Raw genomic sequence first — 9579 nt, forward strand, 5'->3', positions numbered from 1 at the left:
ACAAGTATTTACAATAAGTCACACAATTATGCACACATTTCACAACATATACTCGCACATCATTAAAACATGGAAATTCATTTCACAAGGCACTACCATGGTGTTGGTTTGCGTGTTAGCTTTCTAATGCTTTGAACCGCGCCTCAATCCAAGTCCTGAAACTCAAGTTATGCTAAAAAACTTCTGACATTGTACAAAAATCCAGGGAGCTACTACAGTCGCCCGTAGAAATTTCTACGACCCTTAGCAATACCAAAAACCCAAAAACGTTATTTTGCGAATTTCCCCTATTGAAGCACTTCAGGGGCTCCGGTTTCAATCCCGTAAAATTAAAAAGCTCATAATTCGTCATACAATAATTATAACATGATTTTAACTTATAAATCGGCAATACCTCATCAATTATCTATTAACTATCATGCAATTCACTCACTTAATCATGAATTTGACATGTTTTATTCATCAATTAACAACAACATAGAAATAACCATTCATATCGAATTCATCAACACAAACACATTATTTTTCATGGCAAAATAGTTCACGGATTTGCAAGTAAATCATGACATAGAAACAAAATAGTAACATATTATTCATCACACAACTCAATCAACAACAAGGAGAAAATCCTATTGGAGGTTAAGAGAAATCTCTCTAAAGCTTTCTCTCTTAGATGAAGAATTCTCCCTTACCTTAGTTCTCTAAGTTTTCTTCTCTCAAACCCTAGCACTCTCCTTTCCAAATTATTTTCTCCAAAATCCCTTATTTTTACGTACGGATGAAAATAACTCTCAAAACCTAATTTTTTGTCTAACTTTAAATATATACTATCAAATCCCAATAATGGTCCAACACTATAAATTCTCATCAAACTCTAATTAAATAATTAATTAATTTAATTAATTCAATTAATTCCCACTAACCCAATTAATTAGCACAAAACACCATAAATACCGTCACCGACCAACATGTCACATATTCACAAATAATTATTTAAATAAAAATTCAATTCAATTAAATAAACGAATAATTAAATCAGGATGTTTTAGAACTCATCCTACTAATTTGCTACCATGTTCAACAATCTTTAATTCTTTTTTTAGATTTCTCTCCTAAATATAATTTATAGTATAAAATATAAGTAATTAAAATTAAACATGATTAAACATAAAATTATAGAGATTAACTTACTTCATTGAACCATAAATGACTAGCAATATGATCATGATACCTCATCAGAAGATACATATTGTACGGTCCTCCGAAGAACTGTGATTGTTGTGGATGAGACTCAGGTGTGACTACTTGCTACTCCCCTCCATCCATCGCCGATCGAGGTTGCCATCCTTCACCCTTTCGTCGAATAATGTCCACGTCCCGCCCTTTCTTGCGCGCCACTAAAAATTTTAAAAATTAAATAAATGAAAATTAAAAATAAGAATCGGATAACCTTGATTCAAGTTCTCCGGAAGAAATTAAGAATCGTGTAACCTTGGTCCAAGTTTTCCGGTGTATAATATTATGAACCGGATAACATGGTTAAGAGTTATTCGGTGTTAGCAAGGATGTGAAATAGATTATTACATCCCAAGTTATCTGGTGTGTAACGGTTTTTTATTCAAACCGAAAAACTTATTTATAATATTTTTTATGTGAAAGAATTGTGAATCGAATATCATTACTTCGTGTTCTATGCTAGATTGTTGAATCGGATATCTACGGTTTGTGTTGTTCTGTTTAAAATTGCTCTCACTTTCTCTAAAATAAAATAAGAAAAAAGTGAAATTTTTTGAAATCTATATATTTATAGAGGAGGATTTTAATCCAAACTCATAATTGGTAGAAAAAGAAAGATAAATGAACGGGGTATTATGGAGTAAAATTTTCTTTTCATCTTCTTCTACAAGCTTACTCTTGTCACTAGTTTGTTTTCCAACTCCAATTTCTATCCCGAGTTTTCTTAATTAAATCTATCATCCATCAATCTCATCCATTTAATTTCAAATTATACAATTTATTTATGGAAGCTTTATAATCGATACATGAAAATTGATGTATTTATTTGAATTTGGAGTTGAAATTTGGCGTGAATGATTTTCAAGTCACAGTGGTTGAATTCTAGCCAAGGAGTAAATGAAATTAATATATTTTTGGCAAGTATAAAGGATAAAAAAAATTGTACTTTCTCAATGTGTTGATAGAGTTGAACCAACAGAAGATGCTGTCAAGACTTTGCTAGCTTATGGTATAGGCATCACTGACCACAAAGAGGAAAGTATATCTGAAAGATTACACAACAGAGTTATTCCATTTACGTGTGAAAACCATTGAAATTTATGCACACTAGCCAGTCGTTCAGTGTCATTAACATTGCTAATGTGAGTCTTAATAGGTATCTAGAAAGGCAGGTACACTTGCTGCAGACCAATGAATTCCACGTTGACATGGAATGTAAAACATTGAGGAATACTGTTAGCATGCTGAGAGGCAGACTGAGTAATTTGATTCAGTCCACATTGCCCCTTTTTGTGACCCCTTTAAGCATATTTTTTAGGGTTGCATGTAAGAGTTATGTCAATTGCTATTTGCATAGAGAGTTTGAAAGGTTGGGTTTGGGGGGTCAGAAGAAAATCTAGAATGTTCAGGTTTTCATTCATACATGTATAGGTTTTAAAATGTATTTGTCCATGTATTTCTGCCATTTCTTTCTTTTCTTTTTTTCATGATTGCTTTGGACAATTGAAGACGTCTTCCAAGTTAGATTTGGAAGTTTGTGTACAAAATGAAGAACTGTAGAAAAAGTTGTCTTTATTTTTGAAATTAATCCAGGAAGCTATCAAAATATCTGCCCAACAAAACCAATTTAAATAAATAAGTGGACATATCAATGCAATATTGAGTTTTACAAACCCATGTTAATGCACTATTGAATTTGGGGAATAATCTTTTTACTATATGTGCACTTGAAAAACTGAAATTATCATTTATGCATTCCGAGATGCATCTCCAAACACACTCAAATCACACTAAAATATGTTATTCTATGATCCACCATATTTTGATTAAAATATGATCGGAAAATGCAACTCTATATTATTTGGATGTATACGTAGATGCATGTTCGAAATGTCCCTTGATGTCTCATAAATGTTTTTTGAAGCGTGTTAAATGCAAAAACTAATTATTTCAGAGACGCATCTTTAGAATCCTCTTAATCATATTAGAGCAACATCATTGTCCAAATATTCCAATTTTTTTTGGCCAATTTATAATAAAATAAAATCAAAGTAAAATGAAGTTATATTAAAGCTAAAGGAAAGTAAAAAGTCATATATTAATCGAAAAATCAAGACCATACATAACATTTGTCTAAAAATACAAAAAAATAATTATACATTCAAATATAAACTACTGCATATGTCGAACCCCCTACCTCCTCCGCCGTTATTCCATAACTCGATAATCATGTGCTCCACGAGGGCCAACTAGGGAGTATCATCCTCAAAGAGTCTTGACTATATGCGTGCTCTACCCATCTCCCCAACTCGCAGACAGACCATCGTCACGCTCTCTGTCTGCTAATCCTGAACCTTAAGAACCTCCTGGTTAGCTGGGCTAGGTGATCTTCCAGGAACGTATGGTGCCATGATAAGGTGTGATGCCCTATAAAACCAGATCATGTAGTCGACTACATTGTTAGATGATAAGCTTCGATCTAGAGGGGGTGAATAGTCACTAGGTAAAAATTTAACAAAAAAATTATTTTGAAAATTTTATGGCGAGCGGAAGTAACCCGGATCAAATCGTCTAATCGAAACACTATCAAAAATCTCGAATATGGGTAATTGCAATCAAGCTATGATAATGAACATAAATTGATCAAAGACTTTTAATCATTACCTATTAAAGTTCCTCCCTCTTCCAGAGTTAGGGTTTGGAACATATGATTTTATCATGTCATATGTCGTGAGCAGCCATTGTCCATGTACCAAGACTGGTGTTTTTCTTCTCCGTTGAAGTATATTTGATGCAAAGACAAATTCAAGTTTAGGTACCCTTAATTTTTGGGGTCCTTTGGGGTTAGTTCTGAAAGACTTTTTTCTTATTTTGCACCTTAGCATTCATGTAGTAAGGCTTAGGATCATTCAAGACTTTTGGTTTAAAAGTTTTGTGTATTGAATTATCCTTAGCCTTTGGTTGTGAACCATTCAGAACCTTAGACTCTAATGTCTTAAGTTTTGGTTTGTTCATAATTTCTGACTTTACGGTCTTTGGTTCTAGTTTCTTCAGAACCTTTGACTTTGAAGTCTCTAGTTCTGGTTTCTTCAGAACCTTTGACTTTGAAGTCTCTGGTTCTGGTTTCTTCATAACCTTTGACTCTACGGTCTTTGGTTCTGACTGGTTCAAAACCTTTACTTTGTTAGTAGCTGGTACAAAGTGAGAATATATCCCTTTCTAAGAAGAGCTTGAAGAAGAATGATTCATTGGTTTAATCACAATTCCAAACCATGGATTGATCGATTTTTGTAAAAAAATAAATGCCCTCTCCTTTTCTTCTACTTACACCATAAATCATGGATGCAAGTTTTATCCTATAAAAGTCATTTATGACAAATTCATAAAGAGAAACTTCATGCTCATCTGGATATTTATCAAACACTTTTTGAACTTGAGCAATATGATCTTTTTATAAAACTTCATTTTTAATTTGCAAAGATTTTAATTCACTTGTCACAAGCTCATACTACTTTTCAAAAAAAAAATCACGCCTTTGGCTTTGTCTTGACACCGACCCATAAGGTCTTGAACAACACTAATAAAATTAGAAAATATGTTATCTTCTTCTTCAGAATCTGAGCCTGAATCTCAGTTAGGTTCTGTGTCTAAAGATGTTAGAGCCATCACTTCTAGATTGGCTTATTCATCAACTTTATTAAATTCTTCTTATTTGTCAAGTTCATCCCATGTTGCCATAAGACTCTTCCTGGCTTTGTTTCTGAATTTTTCCTTTTAATAACTTCCTTTCTTTGACTTGTCCTTCTGTAACTCTGGACAGTCATCAATAAAGTGACAAGGCTTCTTGCAGTTGAATCATCCCTTCTGGTAATCTTTCTTGTCTCTGGAACTTGATCCTCTAAAGCCATTGCTTCTGTTAGAGAACCTTTTATTCTTTTTAGCCAGATACTGAAATCTTTTGATTATAAATGAAATTTCTTCATCATCTGAATCTTCTTCAGTACCTCATACATAAGCAACTTCTTTAGGTTCCCAGATTTTAAGAGACTTAGTAGATTAACCAACGGATTTCAGAGAAAGAGACTATGATTTCTTTGCAGGTTCATCTCCTATGAGTTATGTCTCATGACTCTAGAGATTTCTTATCAAGCTTTCAAGACATATTAAGTCTTTGGCTTCTTGAATGGCTATCACGTTTGGTCTATATTTGGCAGGAAGACTCCTAAGAATCTTCTTGACATGATCTGAAGTTATATAGCTCTTGTTCAAAACTTGAAGTCTAGATACAAGAACTTGAAACATTGAGAATATGGCTTCAATATCTCCATCTTCCTTCATTCTGAACAGTTCATACATTTGGACCAAGAGGTTAGCCTTTGCCTCTTTTACCTACTGATTGTCTTCATAGGTAGCAACCAAGAATTCAAAATATTTTTACAGTAGATTTGTTGATTATTTTGAGGTACTCATAATGGGGTAAAGTATATACTAGAATGTCACGCACTATGTGATGTTTTCTATAGATCTTCTTTTTAAACCAATGACCTTGCTCGGATGCCAATTGAAGGTAAGAAAAACACACAAAAAAGGAAGGTTAAATTGTGTTACATTTTTCTTTATTTTCTCAAAATCTGTTATCAGATTTTGAACTCAAATTCTAGAATATGATACAGATTTAAGTTTTTGTAGTGGATAAAAACTTGTTAAGAGTTAGGGAGATAAATAAAGAGAGAGACAAACATATTTATCCTAGTTCGTTACAAAAGCTGAGAGTAATCCAATATCGTTCACTTCCAAGGGATTTCACTACAATCACAATTGATCACAAATTCTCAAGCACACAAATAAGATATTTTCAATGCTCAAACACACAAGTAAGAGACTTCTAATTCTCAAGCACACAACAAGAGACTTCAAATGCTCAAGCACACAAGCAAGAGACTTTTTACAATCTAACTTACAAATAAAAGATTGCTTGTTTATAAGATATACAAATGATAAGAAATTAAAAGTTATATTTATGATTTTTTTATAGAGTAACAACTCTTTTATTGTCAATGGTTAGTTGATATTTCTTCAAGACTTCAGCTCCTTATGTAGAGAGATAGAAAATAGTCATTTAAGCGAATAGCTAATACAAGTGAGTCTTTGAGAAGCTTGATCAGATACGTTGGAATGTTACTTGATATGGTTATCCCTTAAAAAATATACTTGAAATCTCTTTGCTTCACCGGGAATTATTCGTTGCATAACAATTGTCTATGAAGATTTTTGTTTAAATATTCACGTCATAAGAAGAAAAATTGCTCTCTATGTTTGAAAATGACCTATCAGAGTCTCCTCGATCCTTGCGTTGACTGACCCTGGAGTCTGATAATGACCTATCAGTGTCTTCTTGATCCTTTTGTTGATTGACTTCAAAGTCCGAGTCTTCAGAGTCTTAGGTTCTGATCCTTCTGAGTCTGAGTTTTTAGAGATTGACTTTCTTCAGAGTCTAGCCTTCAAAAGTTTACCTCCTTCATATTCTAAGTCTTCAGAGTCTGGTTCTGATCCTTTAGATTCTGGATATTTTAGTTTCTCTTTAAATGTTCATTTTTAGTACTAGAACTAATTTTATATCAAAAAAATTAGTTTATGGTCCTGCATACTTGAACATATGATAGTATACCCTTTTTTTTTTAAATACTTTGTTATCATCAAAACCTTAGAGATATGGTACAAACCAATTTTGCTCCAACATTGTCTTCATCAAAACTAGGCCAAGATAGATGGTGAACATCTTCTTCACAATCTCCCCCTTTTTTATAATGACAAAATATATTTATGGGAAGTTTTTTCTTGATACTTAATTTCTACACTATCTTACAAATATTCCCTTTTGTTTTGGAATTTGTGATATTGTCTTTGGTATCCTTAAAACAAAAACAAAAAACAACCATCTTTCTTCTCCTCCTTTTTGACATTATCAAAAAGAAAAAACGTAAATTCAAAATAATCATAATATAAGGGAAATAAGGTGTCGTATCCGTGTCCGTAACAATTAAATTTTTTATTTTAGTTGGACATTTCAAAAACGTTTCTGATACGTGTCGTACGTGTGTCGTACGTGTGTCATACGCGTGCCGGTGTGTCTGACACGTGTCCGACACAGCGACACGCCGTGTGAATGGCGTGTCAGAACTTCATAGTTGCTAAGCTATTCTGTACAATTAACCAACTCTTAATTTTGAAGCTGAACCAGAAGTTACACCGTATTTGAGCCGTAGCAACCATCCTGCACAATTCCACAAAAAATACATCGATTAGTATTTTCAATCATAGACTAATTTCTGTCATTAATCCTAACAGAAATCCAAACTGTTAACAACAGATGACAAGTTCCACAACCTGCATAAAACTCAAGAAGAATGGCAGCATTTCACAATTGGCATTTCCATATTATCTTATACGCATCACCAAACCATGGACAAATTAACGCACATAAAGAAAACCAATCAACAACAGAGTTGGTGAAATCATGGTGCAGGCGTAAGGATGATTGGTTCTGTTGTCGTGGCTTGCGGTTTTGGCATGTGAATTTCAACCATATTAACCAAAACAGAATAGTTCATAATAAGACAAAGTCCTGATTTACAAAGTGAATTTGAGAAGAATTTCAAGGCGGCTTAGAATCCAACTAACTTTCTAATTTTCTAACAGGATTTAATTTCTAACTAAAAGTGAATTTCAAAAGAGAAATAATTTGGATCTCACATTTCATCCAATCACCAACCTAACAGAATTGCTGAGTTTCTAAAAAACTTGCACATTTGAGTTGAAGTTCAACTAAAATTTCATGTGGATTCTTAACTTGTTTGGGGAGAGAGCTATTATAAAAGCTAACCTTCTTTCTTCATTTCGGAGCTTCTTCATTTTCCAATCTCCTTCTCTTCATTCTGTTTCACCCGAACGAACCTTTGGCCTTTCACCACACTCGGTGGGCCTACACTCCCATTTTCTATTGGGGCCTTACTGAATTTGTCTTTTACTTTGATTAAAGAATTAATTCTTGATATTGATTTTAGAGAATAGCTTTGTTAGACTCCTAGATTTTTAATCAGGATTTAAGTTTAGATTTAATTAGAGATTAATTAGATGTTAGGCCATAATTAGAGTTTTAGATTTAATTCTCTAGAAATTAATTGGATAATATTTTTAGAATATTAGGATTTAGAACAATTAGAATAAGAATTTAGATTTGTTTCCATTTAGAATTTTCATGATTAAAGAGTTAATTCAATGTTAGCACTCTTGTAAATATGATCATTTTACCCTTTAGGGATCAAGTTATTTTCACCGTGTAATTGCATGTTTTCTTAGGATTTTTAACATAGCTTTTTAATCAAGAATTTTGACATATTAACATCATCCTTTAGGATAGTTTGACTCAATTATAATCATTAGATCAAGTTCTAATCTAGTTTTCAAATTATTTCAAACCCTCTGATTCAAATATATCAAAAGTAATTTTAATCAATTAAATCCTTTGATATTGTATAATTCCACAGTCTAATCTGAGTGACCAAAATACCCTTGGTCACTTAATAAGACTTTTTTCTTCAAGCTGTGGAGCACAAGGCCTCAAGTCAAATCTTTAATCAATGTAGTCTCAGTCATACCCATCAACGGGTTATACAAGACAAATCAAAGGTCAACACTTGGTAAATACGATTCAAATTGTATGATTGTTAGATACCCAAAAGTGCTTATTTGAGCTATCAAATATGGGCATCTTTCACTCCGTTTCCTTGCTAAAGTGTTCGAAATCACCTTTGTTTTTGATGAATTGCAATACAATGATAAACGATCTTGGTACCTTTGATTTGTGTGTTATTGTGCAGGAATTAGGCATGAAATAATAGAAAATGAAGCCACAAGAAAGTTGGCAAAGGGACCAAACAAAGGATGCATTCATCAGCTTGCTCGCTAGGCGAGGGCTGTGGCGAAGCGCTCGCTAGGCGAGCGCCCAGCGAGAACCCAGCGAAAATCTCCAGTATTTTACAGTGGCAAACATCAACAAACTCGCTAGCCGAGCTGCCAGCGAAGTGTGTAGCGAACACGTCCAGACTTGGTGAAAAGCGCAGCCAGCACTAACTCACTAGGCGAGCCATTAGCGAGCTCCCAGCGAGCATTCCAATAGCAAAACCTCTCAAGCTCGCTGGAGCGAAGGTTGAAGCGTGGGCTTCGCCTAGCGAAGGTTTTGTTCGCCTAGCGAACATGCCAGTCTGGCAAAGGTTATTTCTCTGGGCGCAGGTGCCTCATTTAGGGGCTCGCTAGGCGAGCCATTCTGCTCGCCTAGCGAGC

General features: G+C 33.8%; 1 long non-coding RNA gene across 1 annotated transcript; it reads right to left on the bottom strand.

The window, feature by feature from the left end:
- Positions 1 to 7198: 7198 nt before the first annotated feature.
- Positions 7199 to 8277, bottom strand: LOC127105501 (uncharacterized). The gene is made up of 2 exons (XR_007795016.1): positions 8120 to 8277; positions 7199 to 7510 (listed from the first exon to the last, which is right to left on the bottom strand). It is a non-coding gene; the product is annotated as an uncharacterized LOC127105501 (long non-coding RNA).
- Positions 8278 to 9579: the final 1302 nt, after the last annotated feature.

Source organism: Lathyrus oleraceus, chromosome 7 (genome assembly GCF_024323335.1).
Source record: "Lathyrus oleraceus cultivar Zhongwan6 chromosome 7, CAAS_Psat_ZW6_1.0, whole genome shotgun sequence".
Taxonomy (NCBI): domain Eukaryota; kingdom Viridiplantae; phylum Streptophyta; class Magnoliopsida; order Fabales; family Fabaceae; genus Lathyrus; species Lathyrus oleraceus.